This window comes from Myxocyprinus asiaticus, chromosome 20 (assembly GCF_019703515.2).
Source record: "Myxocyprinus asiaticus isolate MX2 ecotype Aquarium Trade chromosome 20, UBuf_Myxa_2, whole genome shotgun sequence".
Taxonomy (NCBI): Eukaryota; Metazoa; Chordata; class Actinopteri; order Cypriniformes; family Catostomidae; genus Myxocyprinus; species Myxocyprinus asiaticus.
Window position 1 is genome coordinate 11685436 of NC_059363.1, and position 27533 is coordinate 11712968.

A 27533-nucleotide genomic window follows, 5' to 3' on the forward strand; every position below is an offset into this window, starting at 1 on the left:
GATATTTTGGATAACAGCACAGTCTGTGTTTAAGGCAATCCAGATTGGCTGTCAGTCTGTGTGTTAAAAATAAGAAATAAACAAGCCATGTTGCTAGCCATGTTGTGTCTATAAAGCAAGTTAATCACAACATTGACTACGTTCACATGGACACCAGAAAGCGGCTTATTGCGACAAACCGGGTTTCTCATTCGTTGTCTTTTTTTTTTTTTTTTCAGTAAAAATATCTAAATAGGCTTAAACAAGATACATTTACCTAAGAAACAAAATGACATTCAGAAACATCTAATTAAATTTTGTGAGGTTTATGCTTAAAACTAGGATAAAATATTTCCCAATATAGGGCAAGAATAATACAATTACTTAAAAGGCAACAATTCTATAAACAAGACGTTAATATTAAGTAACCATCCCAGTCTCAGGAAAAGTCGTAATTATAATGAAGTTGGCTTGTACTTTGAGTTGGATCGTACAAAAATGTACAATTTTTACTTTCATTGAGAAAAATAAACACACCAATGCACCTATGGTTTTAACCTAACCATAAAGTCTAACCCCTTACCCAAACTCTAATCCTAACAATCATTTAACAGGAAAATAACTTTTGTCAACCGTGGAAGAAAGCAGGCTTTGAGTTTTAGAACGAGACGAGGGAAGCGCATTTCAGGTTACTGAACAGCCTGATCTCATGAACATCACGTGACCATGGCGACATTTTTCAAAGTGAAATTACGTGCTTCATTACACGTTTCACTGCAGTTTTTGCTACATGTCCAGCAGAGGGGTTCAAAAGTGAGTGGAATGGTGTTGTAATCAAACAAGATTTTTAAGGTGAAAAATAGATAGAGGCCATACTAAAAGAAAATGAGAGGTCAACAAAACAGACCCTAACCAACACCTAAACATAACTGATAGTGTCCTAAAAGTAAATGTGACATGAAATTTATTTTTTCTGAGGCAACCATGTCATTTTGTGTCGCTTCTTTGACACTTTCATCTAACGTGTCAGCTTGCGTGCTTGGCTAGGCACGGTCTTCCGAATCCAAAGTTCAACATTCTATCAGGCAAGCTACCATGGGAGATAATCAAGTTGGAATAAGTGTGCAAATGTAAGTGTTAAAGTATTTTTCAAATGATGTGTTAAAGTAAAAGTGTTTCGATGGGTAATAGTGCGGAAAATGTGTTTATAAAGTCATAATCAGCTGTTGTAGTCATGATCTGTGTTCAAGTGAATAAACACACAATTGGTGTGGCGCCTCTAGTGTTCACCAGGAAACTGCAGCGAAAATGAGGCACGTAAAACTCAAGTTTGCAAAAATATATAGTAACGTTCATTCTGTGAGACTAGGTTGTTGTTGACATACATCTGTCATTTCGGTTGGATAAATAAATATGGAATGAGTAACCAAATTTCTTCATAGACTTTCTCTTTCTTAAAATAAAGTGTTAGGAGGCTAACAAAAATTTGATGCCTGTTTTATACCAATTTGAAATTATATTTACTGATTTGTTGGTCTCTCTGGGAATACAAGTCGTACCTATTTGTATGAGTTAATAGTACGATATCTTCTGATTTTGCCATCTCATGAGTCATAAGACAATGCACTTAAGAAAATTATTTATTCCAGGGTTTTAGCAGAAAGCTACGTCCTGAAATGTCATGTAAATAAGAACGCTGATTTCCTTACGCCGTTTAAGGGATTAAGAGAAAGCGGGTTAACACAGGTTTCTCTCGGAGAACACCGCTTAATGTGCTCATGTAAACACATAAGCAGCATTCTGATGGTTGTTTGAAGAGTGCGCGTGCATGGAACGAACCGGGATAACAAACATCATAGGATGGAGCAACACAGTCAACAACGTGTCAACACAACGGAAAGAATTCAAAATTTCTGGGAGCAGAGTGAGAAAATCACTAATACTATAAACTATACCCATTTATACACACGAATGTAAAATATTGACTGTCCCTAACGTCGGCATGCTGTATATGGGCTTGTACACTGGGGGAATCCCAGAGTTTTATGTAAGAGGGAAACCCCAATACTGCATCGCAATTCAGCTGCAGATCGTGATAGTAAGTTAAGGAAACAAACATAGCAACAACTCTGTTGTTACTCATGTAAACCTGAACGCTGTTTTAAAAATATCTTTTTACAGTGTAACCGTGGATGTAGACATCCCATCAAATTCTCAAATCTGACTGACTGACCCTGTGTGGTGAGTCTTTAAACTAAGTACATAATATCCTGGGTTCATAAATTTTGGGTTGGGATGCCCAACCTTCCCTCTCTCTGTCTCTCTCTCTCTCTCTCTCTCTCTCTCCTTCTCTCTGTCTTTCTTCTGTACTGGCCACAGATTTACTGCAGCAGTAATAACTGTCATGGCAAATGCTTGGTAAAGTGCTGGACAAGGGACCAACAGAAGGAGAGTATTTATCACGGTATTGACTTTCTGACTGTGGTGTCGTGAACTCTTTTGTCATAAACTGGAGCACTCAGAGCGAGCGTGGCGATCGATAAGGGGGAAAACTGCTGTAAGGTTCTCTCCCAGGGAGCATTGCTTTTGTTACAGCCACTTAGGGGGCTGATAAATGCTCTGCTGTGGATAGGGCTCGGCTTCCGTCCACTTGCCAAAAGGGACTTCTCATACTAGTTTTTATATTGGGGAAAAAATCCATCTTCTACAGGAATATTCTGTGTTTTGAAAGGTTTAGTGGGAGAATAACATAAAGAGAATAGGATTGTGTGCTTTAAATATCCTAAGAATTGACTATATCTGGCACTTTTCATTTAATAAAGGATTAAATTATTTTTTGGATTAAAGCTGCTTTTTAAAATAGAATGTACAGTTTGGATAAAATTAGGTACCATAATGCAAGCTTAATTTTTTTTACAGCTTTATCAAGTAATTTAAGACATCCCCTGATAGTCACAATACTTTGGCATAATGTCTATGATTAATATGGGTTGTGTGGTGGGCGTGGCATTTGCTGAATGGTAAATCAGTGGTGTGGTTATTGATGGCAGTGCTGATTAGGGGGTCGGGAAAAATGGCTGTGTCTGATTGAGGGGGTGTTAAAGCGCTGACGATAAGCAGACAGACTGCTTGACCGTGATCTCCAGAGCTGACTCGCAGTGGAGGTTCAAAGGTGAGTCAAGTTTACTTCCCTGAGGGGCCGCAGCCCTAACGATATTCCTGAAGTTAACATAACCTTTGACCTCTCCAGACGAGAGGCTTCATATTATCCCTGAGTTTATAGATAAGCATTTGCGTATACACAAGTAGAGCTCAGAGTTGTATGTTCCTCTGATCATTTCTGTAATTAAGCCCAACATCACATTTATGAACACCACATGTGGTTACCAACTCTGCAGAACTATTTAAAATGTTATTAAAACATTTAAGGTTGAAGTGTGCAATTTCAAATTGCAAAATGAATGACTTTTTACACGTTAAACTGATAACCCCGCTTCAAAGTCACACCATTGGTTGAGTCAATGTTGCTGTAATCAGGCCAGTTGGCATTCTCAAACAAACATTACAAATATAGTTTTTACACTTTTCAGGGAAATCAACCTATGAATGGCTCACTTAAAATTGTCTGCATATTAAGCTGGGGTATGGAAAAGTATTTTAACATCAACAAAATTACACCTTTAAAGGTGAGGCAAAGAGAAACACTTTTCCAATAAAATTGTCTTAAATGTGTACAGAGTGCATTGTTGACAGCTGGTTGGTTGAAAAGAAGATGACATGAGGCGGCACTAAACACTGACAGATCTGTGGTGACCTTTGACCTAAAAAATAAGAGAGGTGAGCTGGGTATCAAGTTGACAAATTGATGAATGTTAGACAGCAAGTCCAAAGTGAGCTATGCTATTGCATAAACATTCAGTGGCAGTCCAAAGTAACATTGTCCATGGGTAGTTGACAAATGAACAGGAACGTGAACTTTTTCCAAATATCGAGAATCACATTTTTCACCACTTTTAACCAATTTTTACTTTATTTCACCAGTTCATTTTGGTCCTGCGGTGTGTCAAATTCAAATTCAGTAGTCAAATTCAGAAGGTTAGTCCCCCCAAAATGTAAAAAAAAAACAGGTTATGTAGAAATTGTAGGCTACTCAGAGATAGTTCGGAGATTTAAACAATATACCATATATTTTTTCTATGAATTATGTTTAGACAAGTTTAATCTTTTAACACAATAGACCCCTATGATATATATAGCCAAGTGTTTTATTTATTTATTTATTTATTGTATATATATATATATATATATATATATATATATATATATATATATATATATATATATATACGGGTGCATCTCAATAAATTAGAATATCGTGGAAAAGTTCATTTATTTCAGTAATTCAACTCAAATTGTGAAACTTGTTTATTAAATAAATTCAATGCACACAGACTGAAGTAGTTTAAGTCTTTGGTTCTTTTAATTGTGATGATTTTGGCTCACATTTAACAAAAACCCACCAATTCACTATCTCAAAAAATTAGAATATGGTGACATGCCAATCAGCTAATCAACTCAAAACACCTGCAAAGGTTTCCTGAGGCTTCAAAATGGTCTCTCAGTTTGGTTCACTAGGCTACACAATCATGGGGAAGACTGCTGATCTGACAGTTGTCCAGAAGACAATCATTGACACCCTTCACAAGGAGGGTAAGCCACAAACATTTATTGCCAAATAAGCTGGCTGTTCACAGAGTGCTGTATCCAAGCATGTTAACAGAAAGTTGAGTGGAAGGAAAAAGTGTGGAAGAAAAAGATGCACAACCAACCGAGAGAACCGCAGCCTTATGAGGATTGTCAAGCAAAATCGATTCAAGAATTTAGGTGAACTTCACAAGGAATGGACTGAGGCTGGGGTCAAGGCATCAAGAGCCACCACACACAGATGTGTCAAGGAATTTGGCTACAGTTGTCGTATTCCTCTTGTTAAGCCACTCCTGAACCACAGACAACGTCAGAGGCGTCTTACCTGGGCTAAGGAGAAGAAGAACTGGACTGTTGCCCAGTGTTCCAAAGTCCTCTTTTCAGATGAGAGCAAGTTTTGTATTTCATTTGGAAACCAAGGTCCTAGAGTCTGGAGGAAGGGTGGAGAAGCTCATAGCCCAAGTTGCTTGAAGTCCAGTGTTAAGTTTCCACAGTCTGTGATGATTTGGGGTGCAATGTCATCTGCTGGTGTTGGTCCATTGTGTTTTTTGAAAACCAAAGTCACTGCACCCGTTTACCAAGAAATTTTGGAGCACTTCATGCTTCCTTCTGCTGACCAGCTTTTTAAAGATGCTGATTTCATTTTCCAGCAGGATTTGGCACTTGCCCACACTGCCAAAAGCACCAAAAGTTGGTTAAATGACCATGGTGTTGGTGTGCTTGACTGGCCAGCAAACTCACCAGACCTGAACCCCATAGAGAATCTATGGGGTACTGTCAAGAGGAAAATGAGAAACAAGAGAACAAAAAATGCAAATGAGCTGAAGGCCACTGTCAAAGAAACCTGGGCTTCCATACCACCTCAGCAGTGCCACAAACTGATCACCTCCATGCCACGCCGAATTGAGGCAGTAATTAAAGCAAAAGGAGCCCCTACCAAGTATTGAGTACATATACAGTAAATGAACATACTTTCCAGAAGGCCAACAATTCACTAAAAAAATTTTTTTTATTGGTCTTATGATGTATTCTAATTTTGAGATAGTGAATTGGTGGGTTTTTGTTAAATGTGAGCCAAAATCATCACAATAAAAAGAACCAAAGACTTAAACTACTTCAGTCTGTGTGCATTGAATTTATTTAATACACGAGTTTCACAATTTGAGTTGAATTACTGAAATAAATGAACTTTTCCACGACATTCTAATTTATTGAGATGCACCTGTGTATATATATCTTAACAAGATAATTACTTATTTAATGAGATTTTTATTTGCTTTTCAACGCTGAGGAGATACAAGCAAAATTTCCATATTCCGCTCAATGATGAAACTAATGCATACTGTTTGGAGAGAGTTGACAATTGATTATATATATATATATAAACTGTTCATCATGAAATTCCAGATGTACTTATATTTTTAATTATTTTTCTATATATTGTTTAAGCTACTCTGAATACGTCACATCAGCTGCCCCTTTTTTTAAAGATCTGCGGGCAAAATGCTTTTTGTTGAAATAAATGGAACTAATTTTTCTGGTTAATGTATATACTTGTTATTCAATGCAATACATCACATTTATTAAAGTAAAATTTATTTGTTTGAACAGCAGTACAGCTCTAAAGTAAATAAAGGAACAAACAAATAAATAAATAAAAATGCTCCAAAAATATGAATTTGAATAGAATTGCAAAGAATACTACAGTGATATTACCACCTGATTGTGGAGGCTGGTGTCAATGTGAAGTGTTTCCACCACTGTGATGATTTGCAATGCATTTAATTTCTAAAATCTTAGAGGAGTTTACTTTTAATTAGGAGTCAGAGAGAATTTGAAAGTCACTTTCTAGGTGAAATGTTATCCTGCTACATTGGTGGCAGAGGTTTCATTTTAAGGTTTAAATAAAAAAATTAACCTCTCCCAATTAAAGCCCCCAATCGCTGAAGAGTGTCATGCCATGTATTCAACCGACTGAGCATATTGACATTTCTGAAAGTTTAAATGTCAGGATTAATATGTGGAATACAGGAATAATTATTTTCAGATGACAACTCACAACTAAAACCATCAAAATACATTTAAATTCTGAGCTCTCTGTTACAAACCCGTTTTTCATTTTTTATAGTCTCAGTTTTCTACACCAACTGAATGAGACTGACGCATATTTAATAAATCATTTATTTATTTAACATATGCTTTATCTGTTATTTGTACAAAGCTTGTAAAATTTATGTTGAAAAAGTTTATCTACAAAACAAATGACAGAAGATGATGTTATCTGAAAACCTAACTACACTCTACAAATCTAACTACCTAAATAACAATCTTGTCTCCTTTTTTTTTTTTTTTTTTTTTTGAGGCTCAGAATGTGGTATTTGTGCAGAAAATGTACAGTGAAACACTGTGGTGTACATGTGTCTGGCTCTGTGTACACTTACGCCAGCCCTTAAGCTATGGAAGAATGTAAGACGTTCTTTCAAAAGCCAGTTTCTGGAGTAGGCTAGCCTATGACGTAGGCTTACTGTTCAAGTTCACTGGTATCCAGACAGGTGTGTAATAGCTTGTAATTATGTCTGAGAAAGGAATGTGGAAAGGAATGACTCCATGCTGCGCAACAGATCTGAATCTCATCAGTTTTTTAAGCTAATTTACATTGCCTTCTCATTTATGTACAGTATAATGTTGTTATTGAGAGAACATTCTAGATTGGTTGTCAAGATACCAAAATTTCAGTAGTCGATACTAGTCGAACTTTCACAATTGTCAATACCAATTTTAATACCACAACAAAAATGTCTATGTTATTGAACACATTTTGTTTTTTTGTTTTTTTTTATTGTTTAAAAAAATAATATTTAAGTTTTTCTAAATTAAATAATATTAAACAAAATAAAATAAAAATGAAATGAAACACAAAGAAACAAATTACAAGCAATACAAGTAAAAAAAAAATAAAAAAAAATGGAAGGACACAAATTTAGTAAACAGTTCTTTTAAATATCGAACAGCATTATCAAGTATTTAAGTATACCATATATGCAGTATATATACAGTACATACAGTACTGTGCAAAAGTCTTAGGCACATAAGATGCTTCACAAAAACATTTATCTTAAGATGGTTATTTATATTTTCAGCTTTAGTGTGTCAATAGGAAATATACATTTTAGACTCCCAAACATTTCTTTTGCAAATAGAATAGAATGGAATAACAGGGAGCCCTGCAACAGATGGCATGGTCCCCACAGAGCCCCCCACTGAATATTGAGTCAGTCTGGTATTACAAGAAGAGACAGAAGCAGTCGAGACAGCCAAAATGGGTAGAACTGTGGCAAATTCTCCAAGAAGCTTGGAACATCCTATCTGCCAACAACCAAGAAAAACTGTATCCAGCTGTACCTTGGAGAATTGGTGCTGTTTTGAAGGCAAAGATGGTCACACCAAATATTGATTTAGCTTTTTTATGTTTACTGGACTTGTATGACGTTAATTGATAAATGAAATTTTTTTTTTGAAGACATCCTCACTATGCAACATTTTCACAAGTGCCTAAAACTTTTGCACAGTACTGTATACAATATATACTGCTCAAAACAGTAGCATGTACCCTTCATGTACAAAATTTCTAAACTGAGATAAGACCAAATAAAAAATAAAAATAAAAAAAAAATCACAAAGAAAAAAATTACGACAAATACGACAAATAAAACAATAGAACAAAGACACAAATTTAGTGAACTCCGTTTCAAGTTTTCCTTATCAAGTATTCAAGTAAACATTCAGAAATTGATAAAACGTATAAGTACAGAAAAGGATAAACTCAAAACAAAGGATAAACTCACACATACATTTAATAGGCTATCATTATACAAAACATACAGCTATGGCCTTTGAAAAGACTAACAATGTAATTTTCTGTATTTTTTTTTTTTTTCAATGTAATATTCATGATAGACAATATAGTCTCATTTGTGTTTTTGTTTTTGAAATGAGAACATTTTAATTGTGGATTGTTTGTATTTTAGTCATTGAAACGTAGACTTAATCCCATATGGCATATAAAAATAAAATAAAATAAATAAATAAATAAATAAATAAATAAATTACTCAGCTCAGTCTCTTTAAATAATAAACCTTATTCCCGAGCAAATTTTGAGTGTTTTATGGGGTCCTTTGCTAAGTTCGACACCAGAGTGCCTCAAATATATAAATAAAATAAAAATGGCTCCCAGGTGATTTTCAAAGACACATTGTGGTGCAGAGTGTTACAGGGCAATGTTTGATAATACACAGTCATACATTTTGCTGGGGGGTCAAGGCAGTATGAATTCTGGGAAGGATTCCATATACTGTCTGCTCATTGTTCTCGTAAGAACTACAGGTAAAATGATAAATCACTGATGAATATTTGACAGCTACATTCAGTGGATGCAAATCTCAGTTGTGCATCTGTTTGTGTGTGTGTGTGTGTGTGTGTGTGTGTGTGTGTGTGAGAGAGAGAGAGAGAGAGAGAGAGAGAGTAGGTGGGTTTGAGCGTACTGATGCACAAGTTTTTGTTTCGTGTACTTTTTCCTTGAAAGAGTGTCATCGTGAAAAAAAATCACACATATACACATTTATCCTTGAAAAAACAAAGCATGCTCCTTGTGGTGAGTTTTGACATTCCTCTTCAAGGTGATGGTCCTTATGAATATGCATAAGGGCCTCACCTTGAATTATAGGAATGTCTTTTAGCTTTGGTGAGCATGTCAGAAGAGGGAACAAAATTACTTTTGATGTTGATTTTTGTTTTTCTGGCATTGTGTGATTGAAGGGCAAACACACTCTTACCTTGATGATCACAACATTAAAAATATCAGAATCAGAATCAGCTTTATTGCCAAGTATGCTTACACATACAAGGAATTTGTCTTGGTGACAGGAGCTTCCAGTGTATAACAATACAAAAACAATACACAAACAGCAGCAAGACATAGATAATAATAAAAAATAAAAAATAAAACTAATTATACACATACGTACAGACACACACATACACTATATTGCCAAAAGTATTCGCTCACCCATCCAAATAATTGAATTCAGGTGTTCCAATCACTTCCATGGCCACAGGTGTATAAAATGAAGCACCTAGGCATGCAGACTGCTTCTACAAACATTTGCGAAAGAATGGGCCGCTCTCAGGAGCTCAGTGAATTCCAGCGTGGTACTGTAATAGGATGCCACCTGTGCAACAAGTCCAGTCATGAATTTTCCTCGCTACTAAATATTCCACAGTCAACTGTCAGTGGTATTATAACAAAGTGGAAGCGATTGGGAATGACAGCAACTCAGCCATGAAGTGGTAGGCCACGTAAAATGACAGAGCGGGGTCAGCGGATGCTGAGGCGCATATTGTGCAGAGGTCGCCAACTTTCTGCAGAGTCAATCGCTACAGACCTCCAAAGTTCATGTGGCCTTCAGATTAGCTCAAGAACAGTGCGTAGAGAGCTTCATGGAATGGGTTTCCATGGCCGAGCAGCTGCATCCAAGCCATACATCACCAAGTGCAATGCAAAGCGTCGGAATCAGTGGTGTAAAGCACACCGCCACTGGACTCTAGAGCAGTGGAGACGCGTTCTCTGGAGTGACGAATCACACTTCTCCATCTGGTAATCTGATGGATGAGTCTGGGTTTGGCGGTTGCCAGGAGAACGGTACTTGTCTGACTGCATTGTGCCAACTGTGAAGTTTGGTGGAGGTTGCTTCAGCATACCAAGAGATTTTGGACAATTCCATGCTCCCAACTTTGTGGGAACAGTGTGGGGATGGCCCCTTCCTGTTCCAACATGACTGCGCACCAGTGCACAAAGCAAGGTCCATAAAGACATGGATGAGCGAGTTTGGTGTGGAAGAACTTAACTGGCCTGCGCAGAGTCCTGACCTCAACCCGATAGAGCACCTTTGGGATGAATTAGAGCGAAGACTGCGAGCCAGGCCTTCTCATCCAACATCAGTGTCTGACCTCACAAATGCGCTTCTGGAAGAATGGTCAAAAATTCCCATAAACACACTCCTAAACCTTGTGGAAAGCCTTCCCAGAAGAGTTGAAGCTGTTATAGCTGCAAAGGGTGGGCCGACGTCATATTAAACCCTATGGATTAAGAATGGGATGTCACTTAATTTCATATGCGTCTAAAGGCAGATGAGCGAATACTTTTGGCAATATAGTGTACATACATACATACATACATACACATATACATGGGTAGTGCAAATCTAATACAATCTGTTATCTGTTATGTACAGTGCAAATACAAATCTGTTATGTACAGTGCAAATGTTTTTGTTTTGTTTTTTAAGATGAATGACAGAAGAGGTTGGATGTGTTGGATAAATATAAGAAAGACTAAACTGTGTATTGCACATAGGTATTGCTCAATGGGGCAGTTTAACTGTTCATGAGATGGATAGCCTGAGGGAAAAAATTGTTACTGTGCCTGACGGTTCTGGTGCTCAGTGCTCTGAAGTGTCGGCCAGAAGGCAGCAGTTCAAAAAGGTAATAGGCAGGGTGAGTGGGGTCCAGAGTGATTTTTCCAGCCTTTTTCCTCACTCTGGAAGTATATAGTTTTTGAAGGGGGGGCGGGGGGAAACCAATAATCCTCTCAGCAGTCCGAACTGTCCTTTGTAGTCTTCTGATGTCTGATTTCATAGCTGAACCAAACCAGACAGTTATTGAAGTGCAGAGGACAGACTCAGTGACTGCTGAGTAAAACTGTATCAGCAGCGCCTGTGGCAGGTTGAATTTCCTCAGCTGGCGAAGGAAGTACAACCTCTGCTGGGCCTTTTTCACAGTGGAGTCAATGTGGGTCTCCCACTTCAGGTCCTGGGAGATGGTAGTGCCCAGGAACCTGAATGACTCCACTGCTGCCACAGTGCTGTTTAGAATGGTGAGGGGGGTCAGTGTTGGGGTGTTTCTCCTTAAGTCCACAATGATCTCCACCGTTTTGAGCGTGTTCAGCTCAAGGTTGTTTTGACTGCACCAGACAACCAGCTGTTCACCCTCCCTTCTGTATGCAGACTCATCGTCATCTCGGATAAGGCAGATGACAATGGTGTCGTCTGCAAACTTCAGGAGCTTGACAGAGGGGTCCTTGGCGATGCAGTCATTGGTGTAGAGGGAGAAGAGTAGTGGGGAGAGCACACATCCCTGGGGGGCACCAGTGCTGATTGTACAGGTGCTAGAAGTGAGTTTCCCCTGTCTCACAAGCTGCTGCCTGTCCGTTAGAAAGCTGGTAATCAACTGACAGATAGACATGGGAACAGAGAGTTGGTGTAATTTATTCTGGAGTATAGCTGGGATGATGGTGTTGAAAGCTGAACTGAAGTCCACAAAAAGGATCCTTGCATATGTCCCTGGTCTGTCCAGATGTTGCAGGATATGATGCAATCCTATGTTGACTGCATCATCCACAGACCTGTTTGCTCAATAAGCAAATTGAAGGGGATCTAGAAAGAGTCCAGTGATGTTCTTCAGGTGGGCCAACACCAGTCTCTCAAATTATTTCATGACCACAGATGTCAGGGCGACAGGTCTGTAGTCATTAAGATTTTTGGTTTCTTTGGGATGGGGATGATAGTGGAACGTTTGAAGCAGCATGGGACTTCACACTGCTCCAGTGATCTATTGAAGATCTGTGTGAAGATGGGGGCCAGCTGGTTAGCACAGGATCGAAGACACGCTGGTGAGACGCCATCTAGGCCTGAAGTCTTCCTTGTCTTTTGTTTTCCGAAAGACGCGGCTCACATCATCTTCACAGTTCTTAAGTGCAGGTTGAGTAGCAGGAGGGGGGAGGAGGGGGGTTGCAGGAGGTGTTGGTGTTTGTGTGAAGTGAAGGTCAGAGTGGGTGTGGGGTGTGAGATTGGGCCTTTCAAATCTGCAGTAGAACACATTCAGGTCGTCAGCCAGTTGTTGGTTCCCTACAGGGTTGGGGGTAGGAGTCCTGTAATTTATGAGTTGTTTCATGCCACTCCACACTGATGCAGGGTCGTTAGCTGAAAACTTGTTTTTCAGCTTCTCAGAGTATCTTCTTTTAGCCACTCTGAATTCCCTGTTCAGTGTGTTCCTGGCCTGATTTTACAAGACTTTATCCCCACCCCTGTAAGCATCCTCTTTGGCCTGACGAAGCTGCCTGAGCTCTGCTGTAAACCACGGTTTGTCATTGTTGAACTTTAAATAAGTCCTAGTAGGAATGCACATATCCTCACAGAAACTGATATATGATGTAGCAGTATCTGTGAGTTCATCCAGATCTGTGGCTGCAGCCTCAAAAACACTCCAATCTGTGTAATCGAAGCAGGCTTGTAGTTCTTGCTCTGCTTCATTGGTCCATCTCTTTACCATCCTTACTACTGGCTTGGTTGATTTAATTTCTGCCTGTAGGCTGGAAGAAGATGAACCAGACAATGATCAGGGAGTCCCAAAGCTGCTCTAGGGACAGAGCGACATGAATCCTTTATTGTTGTGTAACAATGATCCAGTGTGTTCCTGTCTCTGGTGGGGCATGTGATGTGCTGTTTGTATTTGGGCAGTTCACGTGTGAGATTTGCTTTGTTAAAATCCCCAAGAATAATAATAACCAAGAATAATAATAACTGAGTCCGGGTATTGTTGTTCAGTGTCTGTGATTTGATCAGCCAGCTGTTGCAGCGGCGCATTCAAACACGCATTTGGCGCGATATACACACTCACCAGAATAAACGAGGAAAACTCCCGCGGCGAGTAGAAAGACTTACAGTTAATAAAGAGTGCTTCCAAATTAGGACAGCACATCCTCTAATGTTGTTATATCTGTACACCAACTTTCATTGATATAAAAGCATGTTCCACCGCCTCTCGTTTTCCCCGTTAACTCTGTGATGCGATCCACTCGAACAGCTGGAAGCCCGGCAGATGTAATGCGCTGTCCGGAATGGCTTCACTCAGCCAGGTTTCTGTGAAGCACAAGGCAGCAGAGGTTGAAAAGTCGCAGCAGAGGTTGAAAAGTCAAAAGGAACAGGTTGAAAAGTCAACAATCCCAGATTGTTGTCCAAATCCACACCATGTCTTTTCCTTATCCATTAAAAGCATAGTTCTCCCAACAATAAAAAATCCTGTCATTATTTACAGTACTCACCCTCATGTTGGAACCAAACCTGTTTGACTTTCGTTTTACCGTGCAACACAAAAGGCAGAATGTCACGGACTGTCAGCCTCAGTCACCATTCACTTTCATTGTATCTTTTTTCCATACAATGAACGCAAATGGTGAGATTTCCTTCATGTGTTCCACAGAAGAAGAAAAAAGTAATTGGGGTCTGGAATAACAGAGTTAATGATGAAATAATTTTATTTTGTGGGTGAACTATCCCTTTAAATCCTGGTTAGGACACTCATATGCACATGCCCACACACGATTACACTGATTACATGTTTTTACAGTAATAATACTAATAAAACGGTCATGGAATGTTATGTCTGCTCACATTGTGCTCATAAATGACTCTTCTCTTAGAAACGCACTATGTGGATTTGTTTCATAAGAATAAGTCCATGCTGAGTGTGAATCTTTTTAAACCAATTGGGTAGCAAATGAGATAGCTGGAGTTAATAGCCATAATTTTGTTACTGTTTATTTAGAAGCACAGCAAGCTCTTGTTCAGAGCTCCTTTGCAGTGTTTGGGAACTGAAGTGTTTTCACTAGTGAATATGCCTGCGGAACAGTACACACTACACAGTCTTGTATGCTAAAGAGATATTTCCCTCCCACTGTTATGGATGTGATTACTTACATAGTAACTGTTTTACTTTTGATAACTGTATTAATCTATGCAATATGTTTGTAATATGTAAGGCAGGGCTGCCGATAGTTTAAAATAATAAATTAATAATAATTTAATTTAATTTAATTTTTTTATTTAATTAATTTAATTAAAAATGTTTTGTTTTGTTTTTTTAATTTTTTTTTAATCTCATTATCATTGATCAATTATTTAATTAATATATATATATATTTTTTATGCATTAAAGTCAACATGAAAAGGTTTTTGCAACCCATTTTACATACGTCGAGTGATGTATTCCAAGTGAAACAGGATATTTAATGTAGAATGGGACTTTTCACTGAATTCTCGATTTTATCCTTCAGGAATGTTTGGGGATTGTGAAAAATGGTCACTTTATGGAAGGTGGTGGAAGGGAGGGGTTAAAAAGTAAGAGGACTTGGTGGCGTCAGCCAAAATGTAAAGTTGTTTCAGAGGTGGAACAAGTAATTATTTTTTTGGATAAAAGATAATGAAGATAAACATTTTTATTTTATTTTGAACAGCTTGCACCAATTAATAAGATCATGAATGTGTATGCAGAAAGTAAATAGTATCAAGTATGATTCATGTGACTTTTACCGCCATCTCAAATTTGCCTCTAAATATACTGTATACGTAATGTGTTCCTTTTAAAATGTAGTGTATTCAGTTTTGATGCATTCAGTTCCTACTTTAAGGAAAAACAATTTTAATAATTTGTTAGATTTTTGCTAATTTAAAGCATTAAACATCTCAAAAGTTAACTTGTTAACTCACAAAGCCTTAGTATAAGCAAAAAGTCCCCCTTTCATCCAGTTAATCAATTCCAAATAACTTTTGAATACTGTCGCATCTTAAAGTTAAAAATGTCACAAAAAATTCCAATATTTGATCCCAGAATGGACACTGCTCAAATGTCCATGTGCACTGGTGGTAATGCAATTTCATGAGGACAATTCCAAGATAAAGTTTCAGTATTGTCCATCTTTATGACCCTGAGGCCCAAGCTACTCAGCCCCTCTCTCATCGACTGGTGTCAGTTGGCCATTGCTATGACAACTGAAATGTCCTCTGGGCTACTATGACATCATACCCCCTTTGACCTTGCTCCCATATAAGACAGTACAATAGAGAGTGTGTGAAAAGACACTCAATTGTTTTGTCCAATTTGTGGTACTGACACAGATATTCCTCAATGAGGATACAGAGAGAGAGAGAGAGAGAGAGAGAGAGAGAGAGAGAGAGAGAGAGAGAGAGAGAGAGAGAGAGAGCACACTCCTTCTACAACAGCAAATACTTCATGTGGTTCTCTCAGCCCTGGGGACCCATAATAGAAACCCAGATGCCTATTTAAAATTTTCATCTGATCCTTTTAATTATTGTGAAAAGTGTGTGTCAAACTCAGGTTGATGGTAGTCAAGCTCTTCCTGCCATTTTGGGGAGATAAGATGTCAGTTATCTCTTTAGGAGGTTAATAGACCAACCACATAATCCTTTGCCTTCTTTGCAGATTTTGTGGTATTTGCATTTGGTAAGCTGATATGGTCATTCACTTGAGAGTGTGACTGTATTACTAATGAATTTCCACACTGCCTAAACCCAAGCGAGAGGACAGGAAGCATCTCCACTCTCATTCATTGTCTGTCTTCAGACATCCTCTCACATATGTTGCCACTTCATCAGGAAATCTCTTCTTTTCACTATAATTTAACCTCCAATCATTGGATTCTTAATGAACAATACACTAAGAATCCTTTACAAGGACCAACAGTTTAATTATTACCATTGGCCAATGAAGAAGGAAAAGGGTCATAGTTTTTATTTAATTTTTTTTTTTTTTTCTCACCTTGAGGTTAACTACAGTACTTAATAGTTTTTTATTTTTTTATTTTTTCAAACCAGTCATGGTTCAGTTTTCCACTCTCTCTTTCTGGCCCTTACAATTAACTGGCTGTATTGTTTTGTTTTGTTTATGGACACTTTTGTGAAGAGTGGCTGGTGCTATTCATTTCACTCTTAACAATAGTTCTTCTGAGGCCTATTGCACGAAGCTCATGATGAACCCTGAAGCGCGTGCACATGATTGAGTGACATTTGCCACGAACAGCCAATGTGTGAAGGTTGGAGAGAGTCTGTGCAATTTAATTCTTGCGAGAAATTCAGCGTGATTTGCATCTCTGCTGAAGATTTTGAGATCATTATTAAAATATGATGAATTTGAACATTTACACAGCATGAAGAAACGCTGCTGCTGCCACAGAATTTGAGATGACTGCTGGAAAAAAATAACAGAATTCAATATAATGTGTAACTGAATTTAAAGCCCATTGGTTCACAATAAGAACATAAAGGCTTTTTTATTTTAAATGCATAAAAATCTATGTATTTATGTAAAATGTAAAATATTTCATATTCATTTAAATTAAAAACAATATATTTTAATGAAGTGCAAGCCATGTCAATTTGTGTGATAGTCTACAATACAATTTTACCAGTATACTGTATGTGTTCAGGTGGAAGGACTCGTCACACAATAATTGCGTCTTTAACCTAGTGCGACCCAGCGTCCACTTGTGTGGACGTATTTTGGCTTCACTATATGCAATGCATTATTTAAATTAATTTAAACCGACTGAATACTGTTCACAAGACTGTACACTGTCATTTAATGGTTAAACTTCTGGTGCACCATGACACAACAGCATGCATCGATTTCCGTGAAGCACTTCTATGGGCACAGCGCAAACAAAAGTGCCTCTCGTTTAGTTGTAAAGAGTAGCATCTCTAGTTTCCTTTAATATTCCACTTTAAAAAATCCATTCGTGTCAGCTCACTGATAAACATGAGCTCCACATATGTGGAAAATGGGACCTTATTCCCTAAAAAGTAAAAAAAAAAAGTATTACAACCCCAATTCTGAAGAAGTTGCGACAGTACGATAAATGCTAATAAAAACAAAAAGGAGTGATTTGTAAAATATATTCACCCTTTGCTATATTGAAAACACTACAACTAAACATAATATGATGTTTTACCATGTGAATTTCATTGTTTTTTTTATGTACAGTAATTTAAAATCAGTTGATTGCAACACACTCCAAAAAAGTTGTGACTGTCGAGTGTTTACCACTGTGAAACATCACCATTTTTTCTAATAACACTTATTAAGCATTTGGGCACTGAAGACACAAGTTTGTTAAGTATAGAAAGTGTAATTTTCCCCCATTCATCCATTATGCAGGTCTTCAGCTGCACAATTGTATGGGGTCTTCGCTGCCGTATTGTGTGCTTCATAACATCCAAACATTCTCAATTGGAGATGGTCAGGACTGCAGGCAGGCCAATCTAGCACCCACACTCTCTGCTTATTCGGCCAGTATGTGGTTTGAAGTTGTCCTGCTGAAAATTCCTGGACGTCCTTGGAAAAGACGATGCTGGATGGCAGTATATGCTGCTCTAAAATTTTTACATATCTGTCTGCATTAATGGTGCCCTCACAGATGTGCGAGTTACCCATGCCATGGGCACTGACACACCCCTGACCTGTACAGACACTGTCTTTTGGACCTGATGCTGATAACAGCGTTTCTCCTCATTGGCCCGGAGAACATGACAGCTGTGTTTTTCAATAACTATTTGAAATGTAGACTCCTCAGACCAAAAAACACAGTTCCACTGTTCTACTTTCCATCTAAGATGAGACCGAGCACAGAGAATTTGGCAGAGCTTCTGGACAGTGTTGATGTAGGGATTCTGCTTTGCATAGTAAAGCCTTAACTTGCATCTGTGGATGCAGCGGGGAGTGGTGTTGACTAACAAAGGTTTACTAAAGTAATCCCAAGCAAATGTTCATGATATCCATTACAGATGAATTACGTTTTTTAAGACAGTGATGTCTGAAGGATCAGAGATCACGCACATTCATTTACATTTACATTTATTCATTTGGCAGACACTTTTCTCCAAAGCGACTTACAAAAGAGGTATACATTGTAAGCGAATCATCTAAAGGAGACAATGACACGAAAAGTGCTGTATTACAAAGTTTCACTAGCATCAGAATAGCAGTATTCAAGACAGATTATAGTGCGACAAGATTTAAAAAAAAAATAATTTAATTTATTTTTTTTTGGTGACTGGTTAAGTGCTCATGGAAACGATGTGTTTTTAGCCATTTTTTGAAGACAGAAAGGGAGTCAGCTTCATGGATGGAGTTGGGAGGGTCATTCCTCCAACGTGGTAAGATGAAACCGAAAGTTCGGGAAAGTGTTTTGGTACCTCTTTGTGTTGGTGCAACAAGGTGCCGTTCCTTAGCCGACCACAGGTTTCTGGTGGGAACATAGCTCTGCAGCAATGATTGCAGGTATGCTGGAGCAGACCCAGCGACTGTTCTGTATGCCAGCATTAGAGCCATTCAGAAGTGGCTTTCGTATTGCCCTTTATGCACCAAAATTTGACCAGATTCCTTGAATCTTTTAACTATATTGTGCACTGTAGAAGGTGAAATGGCCAAAATCCCTTCCAATTTGTCTTTGGGGAACATTGTTTTCAAAGTGCTGGATTATTTGCTGAAGTATCTGTTGGCAAATTGACAAGTCTCGAATGATCCTTGCTCTTTAAGGACTAGGCTATTTTTGGAGGCTTCTTATATACTATAACACGATTGCCTCACCTGTTTAACATCTCCTGTTTCACATTGCCTTGATATTTTAACTCGTCAAATTGTTATTAGTCTTAAATTGTCCCTGTCTCAACTTTTTTGGAGTGTGTTGCAATCATCTTTTTGAAATTACTGTACATAAAAAAATAAAAAAAAATAAAAAAAATGAAATTCCTAAGGTAAAACATAATATAATGTTTAGTTGTAGTGTTTTCAATATAGCAAAGGGTGAATATAATTTACAAATCACTCCTTATTGTTTTTATTAGCATTTTCCATACTGTCCCAACTTTTTCGGAATTGGGGTTGTAGTTATTTTTAATAACTTTCAACATTTACACATCTGTGGGTCATGTCGCTTCATTTTAATATAAATATTGTTATATTTTATTTTATTATCACTGTAAAATATAGTTTTATTCATTAACATTAGTAAATGCATTCCTATATATTTACTGTGCATTTTCACATTGAAAATCAATGGGTTCATTCAAATGCTGAAAATTTTTGCTTTCAGAGGCTTTATATGGCGTTAGGATGAAACTAAGACGCATTTTGAACTGTTTTGAGAGACAGACAGCACACTGGAGGTTAAGTCATTCACTAAATAGGGAGCAAGGGTGCATCCTATAGCTTTCTATGCAGCTAAGTGCATTCACTCCTAATATCTGACCAAAAGTTCAGTTTCAGGCTGCAGATGATGTTTGGATCACTCAACATGTTTGACAGACAAGGGTCAATGGTAATTAGTACATAGATTCAGAATTGTTTTATGCTAAATTTTATTTTAACATGTTTGGCAGTGATTGGATGATGCTGGCCAATACTTTTAATAAGAATTATAAATTCAGCTTTATAGAAAATCAGCTGTAATGTCTATAACGTCTCAAAAACATGAATAACCAACACTCCTGGACACATAATAAACTACGTATTTGATGATAAAACGTTCTATAGTTTGGTATTATTTAAAATTGTACAGCTTAGTCCCGCTGTCCACATATGTGAACATACATTTTTAGGAAATTATTTATTTATTTATTTATTTATTTTTTTGCTAGTTTATTAGGTCCTACTAGTTACAAATCAAAAAGGAAAATGGAAAATGCACAAAGCAGTCACGCTCGGGTCTCAGGAGGTTAAAGTGTGAGAATAACCTCATGAGGTTTTCAGCATTAGGCACTGCACACAGGTACAGTATGTAAAGAAATGCAAAGAAATTCAATAATACATTTTTAATGTGCTCAAAAGACAAAAGGCTCCTGGATCTCTCAAATAAACTATTTTATTTGTTATATTAATATGTATGTCTAAGATATTAAATCATAATAATTAAATCTAAATGTATTAAATATATACATTTCCCAGTGAAGTGTGCTTTAATATTGGAGCGAGAGATACAGGGGGAAAGATTATTGCATCAGAGATGTCACTTAAAGCTGATTGGTTCACTGTAGAGCTGTACAATTAATCGTATTTTAATCGCGATCATGATTCTGCCTCTCATGGTTAATTAAGCATAACCATTTGCGATATTAGTGAGCTAGCAAACAGAAATGATCAGCCAGGTAAAGTTGCAAATTGTTGTTTATTTTCATTATAGGCTGTCTATGGACAATAGATCACAAGCTCATTCGTAGTCTATTTTTACCTCACCTGACCAATCACGCTCTCTTCAGAAGTTCACCACAGACCAATCACCATCTCACTTTTGAGCACGCACTGAAATACAGAACCGCAGATGTTTTACAGGTATCGTTTGTGGGCCACACTGATCTGTAATTAATTACAGATATTGAATGTAATTACACATTCTCAGAACACACATGAGGATAATGATACGGTGAGGGGTAATGCATGAGATTCCATCTTGTGCTTTGATAATGAATGTAATAAACAGAACAGCTGTGCTTTGAGTTTGGTTTGGTTTGTGCGCGTCACTAACGTGCGCTGACAGCGTTATATACAGAGTGCTCAAGATTTACTTAAGTTGCACATTTGCGTAATTCCAAATAGGTTTGGCCATTTCAAGTGTGTAAACAAATCTAAAGTAACCTCATGGCACCGGGGTTGTGTGGAGCGAGGAGGAGATAAGAGCATTTTACAATGTATGGAAGGAGCACAAAGCTGTTGCCACTTGCTGAGTTCAGAATTGCATACTACTCCTACTACTTCTGCCATATCTGTCTATGGCAAAAATAGTGAGTGTAGCATAGTAGTATGCAATTCTGAACTCAGCGACTGTCATCTCTGCTGGTAACACACACACACACACACAAAACACACTGTCTTCCTTCAAAATAAAAGGCTTAATAAAATAATTAGGCTTCCTTCAAAATAAAGGCTTGAGACTGTATAGCAATTCTGCATGCTCAGCTATTACAGAAATACATTACTATTATATATTACTTTAGGGTATGGGAATATAATAATGTTAACAATTAATAATAATAATTTAAAGAATTGGTTTGCAAGTGTAATCAAACTTCAGAGAAACTGTTTCTATTAGCTGTAAAAAATGGGCAAAACATCACTTAATTTTGATCAAAAGAAATCATTTACTAGTTTGCAACTTGTTCAGAGCTTCTGTTTAATATAATTTTATGTTTTGTTTTTTTTTTTGTTTTGTTTTTTTAGAATCAAGCAGTGGCAGCAGTAAAAAAAAAAAAAAAAAAAAAAAAATCTAATTGTGCAGCCCTGTAACAATAATATATACTGTGTGTATGTATATATATATATATATATATATATATATATATATATATTAAATGACAGAATAATCGTGATTAATGATCGTGATTATAATTCACCTGTTTGCAATCTGTAACCCAGAAAAAAATCTGCTCTGGAGCAGGTTAGCCATGTAGCATAAGTTGCTATGGTGATAAACACCTAAAAAAATGGACCCGGCTTCTTGAGACTGAAAAAAACAGAGTTTGCACAAACTAAACTCAAACTTACCTGTTTAGCCACTAAAACTGGCTTTGTGCAACAGCCCAGGTAGCAAAATACACTCGGGTCAGTTCAGTTTAGAATCTCTCCTGCCGGAGCCTATCCTTTTGAACAGCTTCTCTCTCCTGTACTTGGGCTGGACGCCTGTTTACTCACTCCCCGATTATGGGTTGAATCAATCGACCCAGATTTGGCAGCTGGTGATGTGTTGATGCTGCCGGAGTTAAGGTGGAATTGGCCCGAAGCTGTAGTGGACAGTGCGCCAGAGTTGGCCCGAGTTATGTAACTATGTACGGTTAATAAATGTTACCTTTTAAAATTAATATTCATCCTAAAAGTTCTCTTGCATTTTAATTATAGTTTATAATACATACAAGTGCATCCGGAAAGTATTCACAGCGCTTCACTTTTTCCACATTTTGTTATGTTACAGCCTTATTCCAAAATGGATTAAATTCATTATTTTCCTCAAAATTCTACAAACAATACCCCATAATGACAACGTGAAAGAAGTTTGTTTGAAATCTTTGCAAATTTATATATATAAAAAAAAAGACAAAAAGAAAGAAAAAAAATGTCACATGTACATAAGTATTCATAGCCTTTGCTCAATACTTTGTTGAAGCACCTTTGGCACCAATTACAGCCTCAAGTCTTTTTGAGTATGATGCTACAAGCTTGGCACACCTATTTTTGGGCAGTTTCTCCCATTTTTCTTTGCAGGACCTCTCAAGCTCCATCAGGTTGGATGGGGAGCGTCGGTGCACAGCCATTTTCAGATCTCTCCAGAGATGTTCAATCGGGTTCAAGTCTGGGCTCTGGCTGGGCCACTCAAGGACATTCACAGAGTTGTCCCGTAGCCACTCCTTTGTCATCTTGGCTGTGTGCTTATGGTCGTTGTCCTGTTGGAAGATGAACCTTCGCCCCAGTCTGAGGTCCAGAGCGCTCTGGAGCAGGTTTTCATCAAGGATGTCTCTGTACATTGCTGCATTCATCTTTCCCTCGATCCTGACTAGTCTCCCAGTTCCTGCCGCTGAAAAACATCCCCACAGCATGATGCTGCCACCACCATGCTTCACTGTAGGGATGGTATTGGCCAGGTGATGAGCGGTGCCTGGTTTCCTCCAGACATGACGCTTGCCATTCAGGCCAAAGAGTTCAATCTTTGTTTCATCAGACCAGAGAATTTTGTTTCTCATGGTCTGAGAGTCCTTCAGGTGCCTTTTGGCAAACTCCAGGCAGGCTGTCATGTGCCTTTTACTGAGGAGTGGCTTCCATCTGGCCACTCTACCATACAGGCCTGATTGGTGGATTGCTGCAGAGATGGTTGTTCTTCTGGAAGGTTTTCCTCTCTCCACAGAGAAATGCTGGAGCTTTGTCAGAGTGACCATCGGGTTCTTGGTCACCTCCCTGACTGAGGCCCTTCTCCCCCGATCGCTCAGTTTGGCCGGACGGCCAGCTCTAGGAAGAGTCCTGGTGATTTCAAACTTCTTCCATTTACGGATGATGGAGGCCACTGTGCTCATTGGGACCTTCAATGCTGCAGACATTTTTCTGTACCCTTCCCCAGATCTGTGCCTCGATACAATCCTGTCTCGGAGGTCTACAGACAATTCCTTAGACTTCATGGCTTGGTTTGTGCTCTGACATACACTGTTAACTGTGGGACCTTATATAGACAGGTGTGTGCCTTTCCAAATCATGTCCAATCAACTGAATTTACCACAGGTGGATTCCAATCAAGTTGTAGAAACATCTCAAGGATGATCAGTGGAAACAGGATGCACCTGAGCTCAATTTTGAGTGTCATGGCAAAGGCTGTGAATACTTATGTACATGTGATTTTTTTAATAAATTTGCAAAGATTTCAAACAAACTTCTTTCACGTTGTCATTATGGGGTATTGTTTGTAGAATTCTGAGGAAAATAATGAATTTAATCCATTTTGGAATAAGGCTGTAACATAACAAAATGTGGAAAAAGTGAAGCACTGTGAATACTTTCCGGATGCACTGTACTGTAAATAAAACATTTTAACAAATCTATATAACCATCTCATCATAATAAAAGTACAAGAACTCACTTGAATGGATAAATAACATTTATTTACAACATTTTACAAACATATATGCGTTTCATGTGCATGAAAAAATACAAAATGTTACAAACAGCAATTAGGCCCATATAAATATGCAAGATCTTAAATAAAGTACATATTATGACTTATATTATGACTTCACAATATATGTGAAGTATTTAAATTTAAACTTAAATGAAGAGTATGAAATTAAAAAATTTAGTTGGTCTAAACAAAATAAATATGTTTCAACAATACAGTTTGATAAAGGCAAAACAGCTCTTTCTTTGCCATTGATTGACCTAATTTAATACTGAGCAAACTTAAACATATTTTAATAATTTAAACCATTTGTTTGAATTCAACTGATCAGGAAGATTTCTTTTTAAATATTTTATTTTGCATAATAACATGCATATGCTCTTTTTCTCCTTCCAGCATCTCGGGAGCTGTGCATCACATGGTCATTGTGCAACATGTCTTTCCAAATCTTCATCCCATGAGTTCTTTGTTTGGGAGTTTTTCTTTACTGTACCTGTAAATAGTAAAGAATAAAATACAATGAATTATTACTAAAAGCAACATGGACTAACTGAATGTCTTAATGAAATCATATATATGTAAAGGTAGACCCAATTTTCATGCAAGTCCAATTATTTAACAATAAGTCGCTGTATCCAGCATAAATTATATTGAAATGTGTGTAACATCAAGTACACCTAGTACAGTATATACACTTTTTCTCCTTATGATCATGGTTCAGACACAATAATAGCGAAACAATGCTAACACTTTACAATAAGGTTTCATTTGTTAACATTAGTTAACAACATTAGTGAACATGAACTTACAATGAAGAATACTTTCACAACATTTATTAATCTTAGTTAATGTAAATTAAAACATATACTAATACATTTGTAAACATTAGTTAATGTACTATGAACTAACAATGAACAATTGTATTTTTATTAACTAACATTAACAAAGATTAATAAATGCTGTAAGAAATATATTAATTGTTAGTTCATGTTAACTAATGGTGTGAACTAATGTTAACAAATGGAACCTTATTTTACTGTGTTACCGAAAAAATAAAAAAGTTTTTTTAGCAGCAAAAATACACATTCAACATAAGTATATCCAAATAAACATTTATCCATTCTCAGTCCATTCTTACACCACTGACTCTCACCTTCCTCCCTACTTGTACTTCTCTGAGCATTTTGAAACTTTGTATTGCAGCTCATATTATTGCAAATATTATTGTTGCTGTATTCCTCATATTTAAGTCACTTTGGATAAAAACGTCTGCTAAATTAATAAATGTAAATGTAAGTAAACTAGCCTTAAACTAACTGCTGTCTCATATACTACACAAACATGTATATGTATAGTGCATTAACTTACAGAATACAATAATCCCTCTGGCCAGTTCCTCTTTAGCCAAGGAGCTGCAAAAACCTCCCCATGATCCGCTACACAGTCTCCTCTGTTGAGATTCCCCCATTATTCCATATTATACTTCCTGAAGCAAAAACATGGTATTAACATTGTAAAGTCATGCTGACATTTACTGCCTCTAAGTTACAGTACATTTACATGCATGTTCACAACTTACTAGTTCAGTCAAAGTAGATGAAGGAGGATGAAGTTCAGTCTTATTTCTTAAGGGTTTGGAGAAAAGCAGTGTTTGGTTTTCACAGGTGTCTGAAGAGTAATGTCAGCCATTTCTTCAGGGTCTTCAGTGATGATTTCTTGACTACTGAAAATAAAAACAAGCACACTACATCAGCCATGAGCCTGTAGTCTTTATCAGTTTGTAGCATGTTAAGAGAAATAGTAGCTGTAATTTATGCGTCTCTACATGTAGAATGAAAAGCAACAGAATAAAGTGACAAAATGTGATGCTGTTTGTGTTTTGAGTCAGTTTCACTTCTTGTAAGCAGATCAGAGCTATTGAAGAGAATAATTCTTGTACTGATACACACTGATTTGACTGACATTATTTTTGATAATAAGAATATACTGTAACTACTGAAAAAAGCTTTTTAATTAGTACATTTGAATATTTTTAATACTTACCAGTACAAAAACAATCAATCTTTTCAATCTTACTGGCCTTTTATTATCTGAAAAAAAAAAAAAAAAAAAAAAAAAAAAAACATGGTATTTACACGATAAAGACACTGATATTTACTGCCTTTAACTTACATTTACATACACATTTACAACTTGCCAACATGTTCATTTGACTGGATGCTTCTTTTTTCGATTTCAGTCAGAGAATTTTAGGTTATTTAAAAAAAAATAAAAAACAATATACAAAAGCCTTGATGAAATTAGAAGGATGACTGTGGTACAGATGACAGAAACAAAAATATATAAATATAAACAAACCTGATGTTTTTTTCTGATACACTTCACCATAATCGTCATTGTCTTCATCCTCCTCCTCATCGACGTGTTCCTCATCTAAGTTAGTTTCAGTGCAGCATTAAGTGCTAAAAAAACACCACTTTCAACAATTCATAGATTAAACATTAAAATATATCATTTATTGGTTGTAGGTGTAACCGGTCCTACTCCACTCACTCCAAGTGGGATTCGAACCGGGTACTCCGGCAAGGGAGGCAGGCACACTAATGAGGAGGCTAAAGGCTACAACCTCTTGTGTCAGTCGCTAGTTACAAGTCACCCTTTTATTCAGTTAATCAATGGGCTTGACCTTTGTAGGTTGCGCCACGCTGAGTGATTAAAACCAAGCCTCGATATGAATGTGGTGCGGAAGCGGAAACCTGCTGGACAAGATGGAGTGCCTTCTGGTGCAGTTAGTGACTATTGTCATTGAAAATTCATAGATAACATAAACTTTAGCAAACTGTGCTAACTGATTACCTTTTCCCATGCTTATGAGACTTATCATGGGAAACATTTTTTATTTATTTTGTATGTAGTGTTTTGTTTTGTTTGCTGCTGTGCCTCTGTAAATGCCTTTTTATGCAGTGGCAGGCCTGTTTTCCATGATTGCTATGATGCACCAAGCACATTATCATATCACCGCCCACATTTATGGCTATTCAGCGCTGTTCCGTGTTCAACAACTTGGTTCACCCTGATTATAGACAATGTGAACTTAGCATGCAAAGAGGTTAGCAGTAAATAGGACAATTTCGTATTAAATTCTTAAAGGTATAGTTCCAAAAACTGGCTTTCTAAGTCTAAGTGTTAGAGACAAGATGGATATTCATGTAAAACTATAAAAAAAATAATAATAAAAAATAAAAAAAATTAAATACAAGAAACCTTGACTAGACTTGATTTCAGGAAAGCAAA

The 27533-nt window shown here is 37.2% G+C and overlaps 1 long non-coding RNA gene across 1 annotated transcript; it reads right to left on the reverse strand.

Moving 5' to 3' along the window:
• Window positions 1-24303: 24303 nt before the first annotated feature.
• Window positions 24304-27311, reverse strand: LOC127411579 (uncharacterized). Its single transcript, XR_007892308.1, has 4 exons — window positions 26598-27311; window positions 26283-26329; window positions 25608-25962; window positions 24304-24732 (listed from the first exon to the last, which is right to left on the reverse strand). It is a non-coding gene; the product is annotated as an uncharacterized LOC127411579 (long non-coding RNA).
• Between the last annotated feature and the right edge of the window lie 222 nt (window positions 27312-27533).